Source organism: Oryctolagus cuniculus, chromosome 9 (assembly GCF_051225735.1).
Source record: "Oryctolagus cuniculus isolate XC-2025 breed Fujian yellow rabbit chromosome 9, ASM5122573v1, whole genome shotgun sequence".
Classification (NCBI taxonomy): domain Eukaryota; kingdom Metazoa; phylum Chordata; class Mammalia; order Lagomorpha; family Leporidae; genus Oryctolagus; species Oryctolagus cuniculus.
Window position 1 is genome coordinate 47235855 of NC_142875.1, and position 21584 is coordinate 47257438.

Below are 21584 nucleotides of genomic sequence, written 5' to 3' on the forward strand. Positions count from 1 at the left end.
AAGTAGATGATAATGTGTGGCATAAAATTCCAAAAGATCAGAAAAGATTTTAATTCTAAATATAGTAAGAATTTATGAAATGGCTCATTTCTTTAGGATTTTTCTCTTTACATACGTGTCCAACAATGCCCTAATGGTATATTAAATGGAATCTTAAGAATTGAAGTTTTTGAAAATTTGAAATTTTTATAAATGAGAATGTTAGTATTGGAACGATGGTTTCATATTTGGATTTTGCCAAAGTTATTATGCACTTCTTTAGGAAAAGGACATTAATGTATATTTTTAAATTTATTTCTAACTTTATTTATTTATTTGAGAGGCTGAGAAACAGAGACAGAGAGATAAAGAAACAGGCAGACAGAGTTGCATCTGCTGGCTCATGCTCCAAATATCTGTATGACTTGTGACCATGCTGGGACAAATTTAAGATTTGGAACTCAATCCTGGTCTCTCATGTCAGAGACAGGAACCCAATTTCTTAAGTTATCACTTATAACTTTCAGAATCTGCATTATTTGGAAGCTGGAGTAAGGCTTTTAGGAGGCAAGAATCAAATCTAGGTATGCTGATTTCTGACATGTCATGTCTGCTCCAAACATATTAATTTTTAGAACAATATTTCTACAAATATTTGTTGTAGTAACCACGTTATTGACAAGTTTTAGTCTGATTTCCTGGATTAAAACTTCATCCTTTGGGGTAAGGTTAATGCATATGTGATGGAGTCATAGAAACTATGCCTCAAATTAACCACTTTTCAATTCAGAGTTCCCGTAAGTTACACATGTCATGTTCATTTAGAACATAATCCTATTTTGTAGAATCAAAGTTTACAACTCAAATGGTACCATTAACAATGGTGTCATTGAGAGGCTGGTAATTAGCCATCAATCACATGTAGGCATTTTGGGGAATATAACAATATTTGAAGTCATGTTCCATCTCAGAATTCATATCATAATTAATATATTAATAATTATAAAATTTAGTTAAATCACTTATATAAAAATTTATTTAAGTTAAATTTTATTTAATATTCACCATGTGACTTTCTTTTGTGGAGTTCACAGGAAATCTGACTCAAGTTTCACTATGTGACACAATAAACCTCTCCCGTGATTGTTGTCTCATTATTGTATGTATAAGCCCAGTATATAGTATTTTAGCATATGATAGACTGGAGATAATAGGAATTTCTGCTTGTTTTTAGACATCTTTTAACATGTAATCTATTTTGAAATAAATTTAGGCTTTTTTAATATTTATGTGCTGTAGCATAGGAATTACACTTTCAAAGCTTGTCAGATGCCCTTAAACTAAACTAATTTATCAGGTTTACTATATATGTATATATATTATTGACTTCTTTATTCATAATAACTTAATTAAATTTTAAATGTCACATGTCTGAAGAGGAGACGCTTCAAGGAATTTTGTTGAGATCTGACTGTTAGTAGGTGGCAACGTCAGAATTACATAATTTATCCAGCTATGTTCTTTGTGCTAATCCATAGCGCATTTGAAGGTTGTTTCTATAATTTTTTACAAATGTTTTTGATAAAATATACGTTTAAAAACAACACAATACTGTCTCATAATCTATGTAGCCTTAAATTTTCCTTTTTGCTTAAGTTTCTGGTTTCATTTTTATTTTACTATAGCAACAGGTATAGATTACTGTACCTTGTTTCCTAATAGCAGTTACAAGTAGATTGAAATAACTGAATAAATGATCTTAATATATTTACATGCTAAAGTCTGTACTAATCCATTCACATCTAAGACAAGTAAAAATGTTACTGCATTTTCAAGGTTAGAAACATTCAAAGAAAGAAGTTTTCCATCTGCAGTTTTCTTATGATGATGTCAGTTCATCTGCATCCGATATCTGTAACATACAGGTGCTGTAGAGGACAGATTCAATAAAGAAAGGGTTAGGACATAGGAAACAAATGGAAGACATTGATAATTAATCTTGGTGCTCTTTCTCTCTAAGCCTGGACAAAACCTCAAAACCCTTCTCAACAAGTTCTTCAAGCAGCCCTAACCAATTAATCAGAGTTGGCATGTAAGTTGAAAACCTATTTACCATCCCTGCCCTCAATTCCACTCTCAACACTGCTGCCAGACTCGTCTTTCTAACATCCCTTTCCCTTACTAAAATCTTTCAGTGACTTGACAGTGCCTTCAGGATGAAGTATAAACTCTAGAATATATCATAGAAGGTCAATGTAGTTTCTACTTCTCTCCTCATCTCTGTGCCAATCCTGCTCCCTCAAACACACCTCAACACAGAGAAGTGCATACTTATGCCCCCTCCACACAAATACATAAACAAACATGCCAGTACACACTTGCATATCCACAGATACACACACACACACATTCAACATAAAAAAAAATCATCAGCAAATTACTCTGTATCTTCTAACATTGCACATATTTCAGTCCTTTTTTCATTTTCCTAACATGTGCCTCATTTTTTCAAATTGTATAAACCTACTTAAACTTTTTGACATATTTCTTCCCTCACTGCTTGGGCTGTGTGGAGTGCCCAAGAGATTTCTCTTACATGATTATTTTTAACTAATAGCACTCTGTGTTATCATCTGTCTATATTTTATTTTTAGTATTGGCTTAATTACCTGTCTCTCCACATATACTGAAAATACTTGAGAGTAAATACAAATAATTGATTTCCTAATTTTTGATGAATATAATATGTATACAATAATAGAAATTCAAAAACTATTTACTTTATTAAATGGAACATTTTTTCCATTATTTTTTAATTAATAAACTAATGTGCATTTATCACATAATATGGTCTGGTTATATTTGGTTTGCTTACAATAACTCATTTCACCTTGACAACATGTTTTGACTTAGAAACTATATCCCAATAATAGGGATAAGAAAACTAGGTATCTTTAAACAATTTCCCCAAGAGGACACTCCAGGATGAAGATTATTGACAAAATGATTTATCTAGAAAGTGCCCCCAGGAAAAATCAGTAGGGAATAGAAGAAGCAGGTTGGGGAAGGTAGTGAAACCAAGCAAGGATGTAATTTCTAGCTAAATGTGACATTATCCCAGAGGGAATCTCTGGAGTATAAATTACTCCTTATATTTTGTCCTGAAGGCAAATGAGCTGAACTTCCACCCTCCCCCACCAATTATTCATTGGCTAACAATACCCCAGACAGTTGTAAGCTTCCAGCCATGTCCTGCTCTCTAACAAGGAGGCAAAGGGCTTCAGCCACATGTGAGACCACTCTGAACAGAGTCGCTGATACACTAGTTTGAAGCATATAACATGTAGGTGGGATGGAATGAACAGAAACAATTAAAAGTATTTAAATCCAAAATCTTATGAGAGTATAGTTTTTATTATTAGATTATTTATTTATTTGAAAGAGAGAAATCTTCCATTTCCTGGGGCATAGAGAGAGGCAGAGAGAGAGAACAGAGAGAGAGAACTCTTTCATTCTCTGTTTCACTCCCCAAATGACTGTCTCAGCCAGGGCTTGGCCAGGCTGAAGCCCAGAGCCTGGATTCCTCATATTGGTAGCAGTAGCCCAGGTACTTTGGACATCTTCTGATGTTTTCTCAGGTGATTTAGCAGGGAGCTGGCTAGAAAGCAGAGCACCAAAGACTTTTTTTTTTTAATCTAAAAGTTTTAAGCTTTTTATTCAGTGAGAGAGATGCATAGGAGAATGAGGGCCCTATCTAAGAAAGAAAGGGAATCTGGATTCATACCAATCACTGGGAGCCAGCCACATGGAGGAGCATGCAGGCCAGAAAGCATGGGGCAGGTGGCCCAAAGGAGACATGCCTGAAAGGTGTGGGGGCAATAGGTCCAGGGCAATAGGAAAAAAAAAAAAGGGCCAGACCCACCATGCCCCAGGCCTTTAATCCACTTCCAAAGGGGAGTGGTTAATTAGCCTGAGTGGCAGGTGGGCACACAGGTGTGGTCAGGTAGGGTGATGAGGTCACACAGGGGGTGTGGTGAAGGTGTGGTCTTCCAGGTCACAAATCTGATCAATTTTATCCTATATACCTGCTTACAACATTCCCCCCTCAGTGACTCCATTCCCTTAATCCTAAGGGATGCTGAAGGCTGTAGAATCATCACATCTTCTATAGCTGCTTCCTGCTTATGAGGGGCGTAGTGCAGGCCCTGTTTATCCCAGGTCTGGAAGTCTCTGTCTATCTTATTTAACAAATTTGCTTTGTGAGCCAGAGTAGTCTCAGTCACTGCCAATGTCTCTGTCCCCTGCATGGTCAGTTATTCCCAGAACTGGAGTTCTAAAACATATAAGTTTTTTAGTTAGCACAAGCAAAACTGCAGCAAAACCAATTATGAGTAGAGTGCCCCTTAAGATGGAAAGAACATATCAAACAGATTCCCAGATGGTGTGCAGTTATTGACTACACTTATGTAGATTATAAACCCATTTAGCTTGAGCATGGAGAATTATAATAGAAGAACCCATTAAGTAGCCTTAGTATCAATAACTGTTCCCAGAGAGAATCAAAAGAGGTAGGTACAGCATGTTTGCCTTAATGTGAAGCAGTCTTGTTGTGAGGAACGTAAAAACTCTACCTATCCTTTTTGGCTCTGAAGAGGTACTTAAGGTCTCTGATTGGCTTACAGGAATAGTCAGGCATGTCTTTTGAGTTCACCTGTGAAGACTTAAGTGGTAGAAGTTTAATCCTGATTTCACTGAGGTAGTCATGCCAGTAGCACCTGGTAAGGTCCCTTCCATTTAAGCTGCAATGTTCTGAACAGGATCTTTCTATGAATAGCTTGTTCAGGAATTCCTAATGTTGGAGCTTCCGTTAAAAGCTCCCTAATTCCTTAGAACATCTTCTGTAGCTCCCTGTCCAGCACAGCACAATCTAAAAACTTGCCATGGGATTCCAAATACCCTTGGGCTAGATGGTGAAAGTGATCATATATAGATAGGATTAAGTGATCAGTTCTTTTTTTTTTTTTTTTTTTTTTTGACAGGCAGAGTGGACAGTGAGAGAGAGAGAGACAGAGAGAAAGGTCTTCGTTTACCCTTGGTTCACCATCCAATGACCACTGTGGCCTGTGCGCTGCAGACGGCGCACCGTGCTGATCCGAAGCCAGGAGCCAGGCACTTCCTCCTGGTCTCCCATGCGGGTGCAGGGCCCGAGGACTTGGGCCATCCTCCACTGCCTTCCCAGGCCACAGCAGAGGGCTGGACAGGAAGAGAGGCAACTGGGACTGAATCCGGCACCCCGACCGGGACTAGAACCCGGAGTGCCGGCGCCGCAGGTGGAGGATTAGCCTGGTGAGCCGCGGCGCTGGCCGCACCTCAGTTCTTTGGAACAACTCTTGTCACTACCATATCCAGCACAGTGTCTGCTTCAGGGCCACTTTAAAGCAAATGCAAAAGCTTTGAATCCAAATCTTGAAATCCAAATTCGACAGAATTTTGCCATTCCCAGATATCTCCTTACCTGCCTTTTTAGTCTGTGACGATAAAATAGCTTCCCTTCTTAGAGCTGAGGGAGCACACTTTTCTGGAGTTAGAACATATCCCAGGTAATCTACCCCTAATTTAGAAACCTGAGCTTTGTTTAGGAAGTTCTATATCCTCACTTTTCCCAGATTCTGGGTTTAGTGGGATGCAGAATAAATTAACCCTTAGGCAAAGGCTTAGCACAGAATAAGACGCATTGAAAAATCTGTCTTATTGGTAGTTCTGGGGCTTTTAACCATTCTGTACTCTGTATCTAATTTTATGTTAAAGCATATGAGATAGGAATATCACAGAGACATGGATCCAAGACTTCATGTTTGAGGCATTTAATAAACTTTAAAGAAATACCTAAGAATACAGGCAATGGAGTTTGACACATAGACATAACTAGAACTAATGACACATAAGAATATAACACACTAGAACAAAGTAAATGTTTGGGAAAGTTTTACCATTAATGTTACAACTATAGCTCTTTGAGGACACAGGTCCTGCATGGAAGTTAGTACACAGTGACTCCTGTTGTTAATTTAACAATTAACACTCTTATGTTTGATATCAGTGATCACCCGAGGCTCTTGACATGAGCTGGCTAGGTTATGGAAGCCTTTTGAGTCCACAAATTCCATCAGTATTCAGACAAGGCCATAAGCAGAGTGGAAGTTCTCTCCTCCCTTCAGAGCAAAGCACATCCTTCCTTGATGACCACTTCTTTCCACTGAGGTCTCTTCCAGGGAGGTACTCCATGTAGGGACACTTTTTGCATGAGTTTCCTGGCTTTCCACATCTGAATTGCTCTCATGGGCCTTTTTTCAGCCAGAACATAATGCATTTAGGGCTGACTCTGAGGTCACTGAGCATTACTTATAGCAATTGTCACTCTATGAGTCTGCTGTATGGACTCCTTCCCATGTTGGAGCACTCATTCCTCTTTAATCCTATTTATTATTAGCAGTGAACATTTGATCCTATGGAAATGATCACTTTAACAATCAATCCCACCTATATGATCACTTTAAAACTTAATCCTATCGATATATGATCACTTTAAAAGTTAAGATGTCACTTTCACCATCTAGCCCAAGGGTATTTGGAAACCCATGGCAAGTTTTTAAACTGTACCCTTAGAAGTAAGTCCATAGGAATGCATGCAGAGTTATACAGCCTTCTAGTTCCTTTGTAGGACCTGAGAAGATAAAAACAGACACACCTTTCACGAGAGTAATTATCCTTAAGCATTTGACATGGATACATTGCATTAGTTATAATTCCTAAAGCATGTGACTAAACAACTTCTGTTCTTAAATACAAATTGAGTTTAAAATGTCATTAACACTAAGAGACATGTTTTTTGGCCATATACAGTTTTCTAGCCTATAGGTAGGCCATATAGTATTGCAGAAAGTAAATATCCATTCCTTAGTAATCCTTAGAAATCCCAACTAATCTAAGGGCCTCCCTAAGGGAGAAGATGTAGAGCTACCCATATTTGAATCACCTTGTAACTTGGGGAGACAAAAATGCCAAAGACTTGAACAGGCCCTCTGATATGGGGTGCTGGGCATTGCAAGAAATGACTTAATCCATGGCACCACCGTACTAGCTCTCTACTACAGTTCTATTTACAAAAAAGGTTAAATAACTTGCTCAGATTCTCCCAGGTGGTTGGTAGGGATGGTACTGGAACACTGAGTATCATGCCTAAGTTCTGTGCACTTTGTGACTGTGTAGTGCTGTTATTCCTATTTTGTATTACTTAAAACTCTAATCCTTCAGCCCAATTTCTGTCCAACTGACATATGCTGCCAGTTAAGAATCACATGCTACATTCTGAAAACTGACTTTGAGGGGCTGGCACTGTGGTATAGTGGGTAAAGCCACTGCCTGCAGTGCCGGCATTCCATATGGTCACCGGTTCGAGTCCCGGCTGCTATGGCCTGAGAACGCAGTGGAGGATGGCCCAAGTCCTTGAGCCCCTGAACCAGCATGGGAAACTCAGAAGAAGCTCCTGGCTCCAAGTTTCAGATCAGCACAGCTCCACCTGTTGCAGCCTATTGGGGAGAGAGCCAGTGGGTGGAAGACCTCTCTCTCTCTTCGTCTGCCTCTCTGTAACTCTGCATTTCAAATAAATAAATAAATCTTTAAAAAATAACCTGACTTTGAGGTCTGAACCATGCCCTGACATTTGTGTTTAACAAAAATATATATTGCATATTGGAAACTCCAAAAACTTTGAGATTAGTTATGGGTTATTTCCTTGATAAACTACATTAGTCTGATTTTACAGTGATTAAAGTTTCTGAAATATATTAAGTGTCTCAAAATCATTAACACATGTTTAATACAATATTTCAATATGCTAGATTATTTCTGTTTGTTTTCTTTTGGTGATTAATACTGTTAGAAAACAAAATACATTTTTATACTGTAAAGTATTTGCTATGTTACAAGGAATGGATAATACAGAAAGTTTTACTAACTCAGTCAATTAAAGGAGCACCAACCAATCTATGTACACGTATTTGTTCTTTTAAGTCCTACTGGAATATAAAATCACTCTAATGTAAGTTAGATTACTCATAATCTAACAAAAATGTAATAACTGACAACAAACTGTCATAGAAAATTCAACAAACACAAAAAACAGAAATAATCCATTTGGTGGCTTCATTTAGAAGGAATTCATGTGGGTAAATTCAAATAAATATATTTGTTAAAGCAGAAAAATGCACACATTATTAAGAACAGATTAAAAACCATACATATTTTATTATTTTTTGTTTATTTCTTTAAGAGAGAGGACATTTTTGCATATGCAATTATGAGTACTAGAATTTGGTGTATCTACAAATTATAATTATTGCATGAATAAGGCTCATTGGTGTATTTAATTTCATGTTTTACTCAAAAACTTCACTAAAGCACAAAAATCTATTATGACTCCCTCATACCTCTTGATGGTGGAAATTACTGAAAATTTTAAGGCCATTTTATATTTTTAATAGAAACTTGATTTTTCTCATAAATCATGATAATTCTGATGAAATGTGTCTGCATTGATTTCCTTGGCCTCAAAAACAGTATTCAAGTAACAACTCCACATACTCAGAATGAGAAAGAACCTTGTGTACTTGTAACTGTGTTAGCATTTCACAGCCTTTCTATCTACTTGTGAGAATGGAACAAAAGACTTGCTTTCTCATGGTAAGGTGACAACTGTCAGCAGGCTGCATGTATCTGGAAGCCTTAGAAATAAACACTTTTCTATAAACACTGTTCTATTATATTATATTGAAACAAAATTCCCAGACTCATGGTTATTCCAAATTCCCCACAAACTGATCTTCACACAGATTGACAGGTCTTCTCTTGTGTCTGTGTTTTTCCATATTCATCTGAAATCATACTCCACCAAAAAAGATCTGCTAAGTGCCTAAAATATTCTGTTTCTATACTTTCATTTTTAAGCAAAGAGAAACTTGCCTTTGTTGAGATATCTAATTTTTATCCTTCAGTTTTCTCCAGAAGTTACTGTTTTCTCTACCTATGGCCACATAAACAGTATGGACAACCTCCTCTTGTTTCCTTTACTTTGTCACTTTGAGATCATTCTTCTTCCTCCCATGTAAAAATTTCAAAATGTGCAATCTCTTTTTCATACTGATATTTATAAGCCATTCATAACCTGTATAAGAAGCTCATCTCTGTCTACCATCTGCTTCTAGTGTCCCCCATGTTCATTTTTAACAACTTAGTGAAGACTTTAATCCTAACATTTTTTTTACTATTACCTATTCCCCTAATATATTACTTCCATTTCTACAAATCTTAAATGTCATGTCCAATCATTTAAATATTTTGCCCCACTCTGCCTTCTTAAACTTTCTACTAAAACACAACTCTGGGTTAACCCTACTCTCTTCAAACCTTCAAAAACACCAGTCTTCTAACTTCTTCCTACTCATCTATATATTCTACTTCCCACTTCACTTGGAATAGACAAGTAATCAGGAAAGAAATTCTACAAAATTCCACCAACATACACAAATTCTCTGTGCATGTACTCCAGCATCAGTTACATCATGTTGTTTCATTTCTCAATTTAAGATCAACTCCCTACTTGTGCACTAGATGCCAAACTTCCTCATGACAACAGTGCTTCATCAATTCTCCCTTTTGTCATCTGTGTTATTAATTTTCCCCTCTCTTCAGTGCTTTCAAATATGATGTCTTCAAGAAATTCATGGGAAATGTGTATTATTAAAACTATGCCCAGACTTCAAAAATATTTGTAGCAAAATAACTTATCTGTTAATGTCATATATACCATTAACATTGTTAAAGATGTATTTACATATTTGAGAGGCAGAGTTGCACACAAAGACAGGGAGAGACAGAGAGAAACGTTTTCCATCTGCTGGTTCACTCTCCAAATGGCCACAATGGCCAGAGCTAAGCTGATCTGAAGCCAGGAGCCAAGAATTTCTTTCCAGTCCCTCATGTGGGTGCAGGGGCCCAAGCACTTGTACCATCTTCCACTGCTTGTCTCAGGCTACTAACAGGGAGCTGAATTTGAAAAGGAGCTGCCTGGTCATAAATCAGCGTCCCTATGGGAGGAGGACACTGCAAGTGGAGGATAAACCTGCTGCAAACCAGCGCTGGCCCCTATACCATTAACTTTTTTGGAGTCCTCTCATATGCTGACATTTCGTCTTTACAACCCTTTTCTTTTACTTCCTCTGTTGAGACATTTCTCAAAAGCACTTCTTTAAGCTGCTTTTACAACTCAGTGTTTCCCATTTCTCCTTTCTAACATCTTTTAGACATCATCTAATTGAGTTTTGTCCCTATAACTCCATCACAATAGCTCTCTTCTCCGTGAAACATTTTACACATTTTCTTCCTAGTATACCACATATGACTACGGCCATAGCAAAACTGGCTACTCTGTCCATATCTTATTTGCTGGTTTACGTCCTCACTAAATTATTAGCATCATAATGTCAAACATGTATGGCCTTAGATCATTTTATCTTCACTTCAAACATGTATTTCTTTGGTGTTTTTTTTGTCTGTCATTGCCACATGATATCTATAATATTTGATATCATAGACCTGAATAGCACTCATAAATTTATGGCTCATTTGTTCCCCAGTTCAGTTCTCTTTGCTGAATACTAAACTCTTATCCAAAGTTCTCCTCAATATCTCCATATTGCATACTATTAGAAATCCGGAACTTGAAATGCCACAAAATTTAATTGCCAGTAGATATATGTCCCAATATACACTTACACAGTTTTATTTTAGATGCTTTTAAAATTTACTATTAATGTAATTCTAAGTCAATGATTTACAACATATTATTAAGATTATGAAACCACTTTTTGCTCAGACATTGTTATATAAATTTATAGTTTAAAATATCCTATCTATTTTAATGAAAAATAATAAAATGTTCAGTAAATTTTATTTAATGCGTTCCTTTCCAGTTGTTTTTGAGTTATTTTCCCGGAGAAATTTAATAACAATATAGTGGATTGAATTGTGCCTTCCAACAGTGATATATTATAGTCCTAACCCACAGAACTTCTGAATATGATCTAATTTGATAAGTCTTTACATATTTAATCAAATTAAAATGAAGTTAACTGGGTGCACTGTAATCTTATTTGACTAACGTCCTTATAAAAAGAGAAAAAATGAAAAGAGTTGTAACGTGAATAGAGAAAAGTTATTGTGGAAAGACATGGGGAGAAGACAGTCATCTAAACATCATGGAAAGAAGGCTGGGACAAACTGTTTCTTGACAGCTCATAGAAAAATCAATTCCATTGAGACCTTTATCTCAGTCTTCAAGTCTACAGAATTTTAAGAAACAAACTTTCTAAGCCAGCTAGTTTGTGTGACTTTGTTATGATAGCCACATCAAATTAGTATGAATTGCTAGGGACTGTGGGACAACAAGAAGAATTTATGGTAGTTTAGAGTGTCATAATAAAAAGAGTTTGAGGCTGGTGCTGTGGCTCAATAGGCTAATCCTCTGCCTGTGGCGCCGGCACACCAGGTTCTAGTCCTGGTCGGGGCACTGGATTCTGTCCCGGTTGGCCCTCTTCCAGGCCAGCTCTCTGCTGTGGCCTGGGAGTGCAATGGAGGATGGCCGAAGTCCTTGGGCCCTGCACCCGTATGGGAGACCAGGAGAAGCACCTGGCTTCTGGCTTCAGATCAGCGTGGTGCGCTGGCAGCAGCGGCAATTGAAGGGTGAACCAACAGAAAAAGGAAGACGTTTCTCCCTGTATCTCTCTCTCACTGTCCACTCTGCCTGTCAAAAGAAAAAAAAAAGAGTTTGAGAGTTTGATAATAAATTGTAAAGCAAAAAAAGGGTTTTAGAACAATTCTGTTTGCTGGGATTTGGTTTAGTTAGCTGCCTCTGACAAAACCCCAAATATATTCATGATTTTAATGAAAAACAGCTAGTTATTTTTGTTTTGTTTTTGTTTTCATGTAAATGATCTGGAATGGAGTAAGTTGGTAAACCATGTCATAGGGAACACATACCTCTATAGACTTTTTATATTTTACTCATCTGCCAGGCTTTTTCTTTTTTTTTTCGCCTGAAAAAGAACTAAACTCAACCAATATTCATAGTGCATTCATGAGAAAAAAAAAAGAGGTAAGAGGATAAGGATATCATTTTTTTGTGGACAATTCCAACTAGTTACATATCTTCTGTACTTCATTTATCACAACAGAGTTCATGGACATAAAAAAATTAAGCTCCATCAAACTTATTATTTTTTTTCCTTTTTTTTTTTTTGACAGGCAGAGTGGACAGTGAGAGAGCGAGAGACAGAGAGAAAGGTCTTCCTTTGCTGTTGGTTCACCCTCCAATGGCCGCCGCGGCCAGTGCGCTGCGGCCGGTGCACCGCGCTGATCCAATGGCAGGAGCCAGGTGCTTCTCCTGGTCTCCCATGGGGTGCAGGGCCCAAGGACGTGGGCCATCCTCCACTGCACTCCCTGGCCACAGCAGAGAGCTGGCCTGGAAGAGGGGCAACTGGGACAGAATCCGGCGCCCCGACCGGGACTAGAACCTGGTGTGCTGGCGCCGCAAGGCAGAGGATTAGCCTAGTGAGCCGCGGCGCCGGCCCATCAAACTTATTACAACATATGTGGACTCCATGTCCAAGTTCTATGCTAACTACATCAACTTTTAAAAGCATCCATATTCCAAATAGAGAAAAAGAAAAGGTCAAGTCTTGCCTTTGGGGGTAACTTCAGAAGACTTTTTGTAGTGCCTTCTATTAAATCTCCCTGGTGGGACTTAACCAAACCACCTGTGTAATTGAAAGGGAAATAGAGATATGTAATATTTTACCAGGTTGCATGTACCCTATTATGGCTTTGGTGTTTTATTTTTATGGAAAAAGGGAAGGAAGGATAGTTACTCCAAATATCATTCTCTTGCTTGTGATATGAGCACTTTCTCCCCACAAAGTGTTCTAGTGAACTACAAATCAAACACCAGCTTGTTATAATTATGCATTCTCCTGGAAATCTAGATTTCAAAAAAAATTTTTTGATCTCATCTTATTGCATAAAAATGATTCCCATCTTCCTGCTTTAAAGGCTACCTGTACTTTGTCTATATGAACATTTTTGTAGTTTTTACTGAGTTCTCCAGGTAATCTATTTCATATTCATATAAATAGCTCTAGAAGAGAAATTAGTTGCCTTTTCTACCTCTTAACATAAACATACTATTAATTTCAATGAAAATTTCTTTCATCTGCTCAATTTCTACCTTTTTCAAATATTCTTTTGCATTTACTAGACTTATATGGATGAGCAAAGTAGATACCATCCTTACTCTCAAGGACTTTATTTTCTCACAGTGAAGTAAGACTTAGAAATGATAATCATACACACCAATCAGGTTTAATTAACAGAGGTTATATGGGGAGGTTAAATAAATACTAGTATTAAGGTTTCTAGGTAAAAAATTAAGGTGATAATGGTAAAAAAAAGAAATTAAGCTGATGTCCTTGATGAAAAAAGGAAAGAAATGATGAGTTTGATTAATTAGAGATAGACGAATTCAAAGCATCATGATGCTGAACATCCCAGAGTACATGAGCAGAAAATAGATGATTACTAAACGACACATATGTGCAATATAGACTTCAGGTGCACTGTTGCCAGTAATCATAAGTTCTATGGTTTATCTTTCATTGTGATAGTTAAGATGGTATACAGGGAAAGTTGGAGTGGAAAAAAACATATTCTAGGATTGATATTTGCATTGATGTTGATCACATTCAAAATGATTTCAGAAGGTTAAAGGAAAAGATGAAAGGATGCAGGAATCCTAAGTCTGCAATATAGTAATGGACCAGAAGGTCCATATTTCACAGCAATGATGAGAGAAATGGCTCCAGAAAAAAATGTTTCTATGATTTACAGTTTTATGGAATCAGGGGGATGTAATAAATGAGACCACAGACCTTTCGGTTTCATAAAAAAAAAAATCTGTCTGTCTGTCTCTCTGTTTCTCTCTCTCTCTCTCTCTCTCTCTCTCTCTCACACACACACACACACACACACACAGATGGTCCTCAACTTTCACTGGGCTTAACACCTATTGTAAGTTGAATGTCAGTCATAAAATGTATATAACATCTAACTCATTGAACACTGTAGCTTAACCATACAGTACTCTTAAGAGGACTGGTTGTTTACCTTTGTAATTATGTGGATGGCTTGAAGTTTCATATTACCAGTTAGTAAAATATCAAAATTCAAATTTTAAGAAATTGTTTCCACAGAATATAAATGGTTTTTGCACATCATCAAGTTGAAAAGATGTTGAAAGGAAGCATTGTTAAGTTGTAGGCCCATGTGTATGGGAGGCATCTTCAAAGATCCAGTGAAATATGAACATCACAAAAATTGTGTACAGATATCAAAATATTTTGCACCAAGATAAATGTTTCCTTTTTAAAGGTTTATTTTTATGTTATTTGTTTAACAGGCAGAACGACAAAGAGTTCTTATCTACTGGCTTACTTCCCAAATGCCTGCAATGGCTGTGTCTTTACTGTTGATGAACCTGGGAACGGAGAACACAATCCTGGTCTCCCAAATCAGTGTCAGCAATCTAATAATTGAGCCAACACCACTGTATCCCAAGATGTACATTAGAAGGAAGTCAGAATTAGGAGCTGGGACTGGGAATTGAACCCAGGTACTCTGATATGGGATGTTGGATTATTTACTGCTAGCTAAAATGCTTGCCCTAAGATTTATCTTTCAATTCATTTTTTCCTGCAAACATTTTGAATTCCCATTTTATTGCATATAATTAGGTAAAACATATTATTAGAAAGTAATGTTTTACGTTTTATTATTTTAATTATTTCCTTTTTTTCATGAAGTTATGATTTTATTGATGAGAAACATTTGGAGAGACATTTGCAGAGACTCAAAAAGCGAAACACTGAAGGCAGCTCAGATTGAGGACACCTCCTCTTGACTTGTCTGAAGCATAAATCTACAGGGGGCCGTTTTTCTGTAGCCAGGGCCTGAATGATGCAGCATGACCACAAGAGGAAACTGAGAATCTTCCTGCCAACCCTCTGTCAGCTCTTTCTCTCCTTGGAGGCAGTGACTGGTTTTCTAACCTCCTTAGGCTTGCTTGCTGTGACAGTCACTTGACAGACCTCCCTCAAGTTGGCGTGTACTCATGCTCTCCACAGAACAGCAAGGCTGTCACGGAAGGCTGCAGCCTGAGACACATGGCTATCAACAGTACCCAGATCTTCTCGTTTTTGGCTGAAAACAACATTACCATTTGGTCTTCTCCGCAGAATACACACACGGCAAAACTTTCTTATCCCAGAGCAAGGTATAGAAAAGAGACAGAGAAGGAGAGAAACTTTGAGGTGGAAAATATACTTTAAAAAGAGAACATCAGAAGTCTTACCATTTCTGCCATATTCTGTTCACTAGTGGAGTAAGCAAAATATTAAATATTACAGCCCACATTCAATAGTAGGGGATACTTTAATAGTCTCCTCCCCTTTTTTTCATCCAGTTGAAAGTCCACAATCTTATCCGCTAAATCAAGTTCAGGAATGACTAAACCAAACCAGAAGTAATTCCTTAAGTGTAGCACCTCAACTGCTTTTCTTTCATATCTGAGGACTTATGAAAATAGACAAATAATCAGCAACCCCCCAACAAAACCCGGCACATAGTGAGGTAGACCTAGGATAGACAGGTGTAAATCAAGGAAAAATACAGGTAGAAATGCACTACAAACATTTCATTCCAGAAAAAGGGAATTCTGATGATAAACAGAGAAACTAGTTAAAAGAAATTCTGACTTCTATAAAGGGAAACTGGATGTTCTTTTATTAGCTACCAAAGACTGCAATAATAATCCATGGCCCTGAATTTTGCCTTAGGGGCTTCTGGTTCTATTGTCTACATCAACTTTCTGTCATGAAACATAGCTTATGTATGTGCTAGAGAAAATCCTCTCAGGGCTGGCACTGTGGCATCGTGGGTAAAGCTGCTGCCTGCAGTGCAGGTATCCCATATGGGCACCTGTTTGAGTCCCAGCAGTTCCACTTTTGATCCAGCTCCCTGCTATGGCCTGGGAAAGCAGTAGAATATGGTCTAAGTGCTTGGGCCCCTCCACCCACATGGGAGACCTGGAAGAAGCTCCAGGCTTCTGGCTTTGAGTTGGCACAGCTCCTGCCGTTGTGGACGTTTGGGTAGTGAACCAGCGTATGAAGATATCTCTCTCTCATTTTTGCTATTGCTCTCTGTCTCTCTCTGTATGTACTGCTGCCTCTCTATAACTCTGCTTTTCAAATAAATAAATAAATAATTTTTTTAAAAAAGAGAAAATCTCTCATCTTGACATGTGAAATAAGAATTCTTGGTGTCATTTTGAATATTCTCTGTCTTGCTCAATCCATATTGGTAAGGTTTTGCATGTCAAATCTCAAATTGATCTTTTTTGTTATTGTTTTAAAACTTTTATTTCAAGAGACCTCCCATCTGCTGGTTCAGCTCCCAAATGCTCACAATGGACAGAGGGCCAAAGCCAGGAGGTGAGAGATAAATCTTGGACCCTTAGGTGGGTGGCAGGGGCTATCACTGCTACCTCTTTGGGGAGTAGCATTAGCAGGAAGCTAGAACAGAGAACTAAGCAGGGACTTCAACCCAGGCACTCAAAAAGTGACTTAATCCTTCCTCCAAAGATCTACACAAAGCGACTTTAACAGTTGATTTAGATATCTACTCAGTTGAAACATTCAGTCGAATGCTACTTCATTGTCTAACTCTTGCCATCTCAACACCCCCAAACCTTTCTGGCCTTCAATGGAACTGAAACAGAACACTATGGTACTGATGTTTTCTTCACCAGGCACAGGGCCATCCTTACCTTGCCACTCCTATTCCCAGTCTGAATCCAAGTCAGCTCCTTTTAAAGATTAACTCATTCCATTAAGAGAGTTCCAGGGGGAGGGCAGCCAATTTTGAGGCCCACTTCCTACTTCTCTCACCACCTAGGCTTTGGGTTCTACAGTACAAAACTAATACAGAAAAACAGCAAAAGTGAAGTATTGGTTCCTTTAAAGTATAAATAAATCTACAAACCTTTATAAATACTGACCAAGTAACCAAGAGGATGGAAAATAGTAAAATCAGAAATGAAAGAAGTGGGGCTGGCTCCCTGGCCTGAAGTGCTGGCATCTCATATGAGTGCCTGTTCAAGACCCGGCTGCTCCTCTTCCAATCCAGCTTTCTGCTATAGCCTGGGAAAGCAGTAGAAGATGGCCCAAACAAAAAGTCCTTGGGCCCCTGCACCCATGTGGAAGACCCAGAAGAAGCTCCTGGCTCCTGGCTTCGGCCAATTGCGGAGTAAACCATCGAATAAAATACCTCTCTCTCTCTCTCTCTCTCTGCTTTTCCTCTCTCTCTGTGTAACTCTGACTTTAAAATAAATTAATTAATTTAAAAAAAGAAATTAAAGAAGCAGTGTTACTAAGGATCTGACAGAATTTTTTTTTTTTTTTTTAATTTTTGACAGGCAGAGTGGACAGTGAGAGAGAGAGACAGAGAGAGAAAGGTCTTCCTTTGTCGTTGGTTCACCCTGCAATGGCCGCCGCTGCAGCTGGCGCACCGTGCTGATCCGATGGCAGAGCCAGGATCCAGGTGCTTTACCTGGTCTCCCAGGTCTCCCATGGGGTGCAGGGCCCAAGCACCTGGGCCATCCTCCACTGCACTCCCTGGCCATAGCAGAGAGCTGGCCTGGAAGAGGGGCAACCGGGACAGAATCCGGCGCCCCAACCGGGACTAGAACCCGGTGTGCCTTTGCCGCAAGGTGGAGGATTAGCCTATTGAGCCACGGTGCCGGCCTAGGATCTTACAGAAATTTAAGAAGTATACAGAGGTATTCCACTGTACACTGCTAATTCTCCTGAGAATGCAGCCAATGATAGTTCAAGTACTGGGCTCTGCCACCCATTTGAGATACCTGGATGAAGTTCCATGCTCCTGGCTTGGGCCTGGCCCAGTAGGACCATTGTAACTATTTGGGTAGGGAACCAACAGGTAGAAGCTGTCTGTCTCTTCTACTCTGTCACCCTTGCCTTTCAAATAAATAAATAAATAAATAAATTTTTAATAAAGAAAATTTTGCAAAGTGATTATGATAATGGTTGTACAATTCTTTGATTATATAAAAAAACTACTTAATTTTTTTTAATTGGTGTTGTAGGGGTGAGTGTTTGGCCTAGTAGTATTGACACTGGTTAAGATGCCTATATCTTACATTAGAATGCCTGGGTTGAATGCTTGTCCCTTCCCCTGACCCCAGTTTTTTGGCTAATACAGTCCTTGGGAAGCACTAGTGATGGCTCAAGTAATTGAATTTCTTCTGCCAATGTGGGAGACCTGGATTGATTGACCAGATTCTGGCTTATGTCCCTGGCTTAGAGTCATTGCTAGTCTTTAGGGAGTGAGCCAGCAGATGGGCTTTCTCTCTCTTGTTTAGTATCTCTATATCCCTGAATCTCACATAAATCAATATTTTTTAAAATGCTGATATATATGTCGAGATATATATATATATGTCGAGATATATATATGTCTATATATATGTGTATATATATATATATATATACAAACACACACACACACACACACACACACACACCTTGGTAAGGCTATTACATTACAGTTTTTCAATTCTATACATGTTTTGAAAAACCATAACCTGCATCTGTTCATTATCATAAACATTTTCATTAAAGCCTTTTTTTTCTTGTTTGGAAAGCAAGCATTTTGAAATATTTTTAAAGACTTTAAAGAGACCTTCCATTTGCTGGTTCACTCCCCAAATGGCCACAAGGAGATGGCTGGGCTAGGCAGAAGCCAGTAGCCTGGAATTCCAGCCAGGTCTCCCATGTGGTTGGCAGGGGTCCAAGCACTTGGGTCATCTTCTGCTGCCTTCCTTCATGCATTAGTAGAGAAGTGGATCAGCAGCAGAGCAGGCTCCCTGGCCTGAAGTGCTGGCATCTCATGAGTGCCTGTTCAAGACCCGGCTGCTCCTCTTCCAATCCAGCTTTCTGCTATGGCCTGGGAAAGCAGTAGAAGATGGATTTTGAACCTGCACTGTAAAATGAGATGCCCACATTGCAAAGTTTGCTTAACCCAATGCACCGAAGAGCTGGCCTCTGGATTTCCAAACTTTTTTAAAACTGCAAATAAAGATTTGTGCCTATTCTGAGAGAAATTTGTTGGGGAAATTTATCCATTTTTTGCTAACCTAAGTCTGTGCCCTGTATCTGTCCCAATTGTAAAATATACAGATATATAGCATTGTGCTCTTTTTCTTCCTTTTCCTGTCCTATGTTGAATTTGCTTTCCTTCCCTGACAATGTGATGACATAGTGTGGCTTCCTAACAGAGGGCTAATCTGTCAGGATTCTAGTTCTGTACACCTAGTTTTAGGATGGAGTTAGCAATATCAGCTCCAGTACTTCTGGAGAAGGAAAAGAGGACACCGTATACAACATTTTAGAGGTCACAATATTGCACATGAACCAAAAGGGCTAAATAGGGATGAGAATTAATAATTTTGTTCACAAAAACAGATTCATTTGTGAAAGTGTGTATCTTTGGAGTGAAAGGTAGGACAATAAGAATGTGATGATAATCATGTATTATTAGTAAAAACTGTCAATAACAATATGATTGAATACTTGATATTAATAGCATGAGACAGGAAAGACTGAAAATTTAATTTCATTGTCCAAAGGCAGTATCAAACATAATTATTTATTTGAAAATGCTTACCCCTTTTACTAATTACTATGTAATAAGCTTATAGTAGTGAATATCTACTAATATGCCTCATGTTTTAAGTTGTATTTAAATGAAAAGTGCACTTTACACATTTTATAATTTTGTTGGTCCGGTAATCAAGATTTTCTGCCACAATTAAACATTTAAACAAATCATTGTATGGGGTCTTACATTTTTTAAAAAGGCCAAAATGTGAATTGTACAGCATATTTTGTCCATTGATATTAGTTCATTCTCACTTACTTGATAATTTTCCATGAAATTTCAAGTCTTTTAAAATACGTATCATTTCATTGTATTGTATTGTTTCAGATAACCTATTATTCAAAGCATACTTATTAAGCATAATCCTTTGTAACATGGTTTGGCTTTCATATGAAAAAGTCCATTCATCTTACAAGAAATGATTTAGTACTTACTGCATGTTAAGCCTTGTGTTAGATTAAACCAGCTGCTGAAGGAGACAAAGGCACTGCCCTGAGGTGAAGGACCTTACAATTGAATATCCCTTCTCTTTAAACCCTCTTGTTCTTTGAAAGATCTCAAAGTGCTTTATTCTAATTTTGTAGCATGGTTTTAGTTTTGACTGACAGTTTAGAGAAGGCCCTAGAAACATTATTAATAATAAAACAGCTTTGCTATTATTAAGTTCTTATCAGATATTAGGTATTAGGCTAAATATTTTAAATTTATCATTGTAAAAACCCAATGTTTATAAGAGAAATTTTAGTTAAGTGCCATTTTAAGTCTTATTAATAATATTAATTCATATTAATTATATTAATATATTAATAGAGTGGTAGAGGATAGATAATTTCTTTCAAAAGTAGGAATAGTGATGTCTTTTGAACTGTGTAATGTTGCTATATCTATGAGTTTTTCTTGCATTCTACTAGATCATGTTATGTTCTAGGTAACATTTTCCTCTAAGATATCATTTTACTTTTTAATTATGTGGTAGGTTTTGAAATAGGTGCTAAATGTAGTATGTGACCATCAGCCTTGGTTCATAAAAGAAGTGATTGGATATCAAGCATTATCCTACATAGTAGCATAAATAATTCATTTTTAGTTTTCAAAAAAGTAAAGAAAGTTGCTGGTAAGTGTTTTGTGCTAATTATCAGAAGAAATGGTGGTTGGGAAACGCTTTCTAAAAATGTAGGACACCACAGCCTAAGTCTTTTCATGGGGACAATAGCTAGCAAAGCAAGTGAATAACTGCAAAGAAAGGAATATGGGGAACAATGGGAAAAATTGGGAAGGCTAACATGTGAAATAGAACATTGGAAAAGCTGTGTGATGTTTAAAGAAAGGTGAAGAACGGAGAACAATGACAAAGTTAGTGAAGATAGTGAGATATTTGTGGTATCATGATTAAGCAAATTTAGGAAGCATGGAAGAAGTGAGAGGTGCTGGGGGATGTGAGAAAATATATACTGATGATTGAATACAAGTATCAGATTTAAAATTCAATATGAATATAGTTATCAATGATATTAAGGTAATATGACAGGGCCATATTGAATATAGCATTAATAAAAATAGAGTAAAATGTATTATATGCTATGTAAAGAACTGGAAGAGGGGCTGGTGTTGTGCTTCAGTAGGTTAAGTTGCCACATGGGATGCCAGCATTCCACGTGAGTGCTGATTTGAGTCCTGGCTGCTCCAACTCCTTTCTAATACTT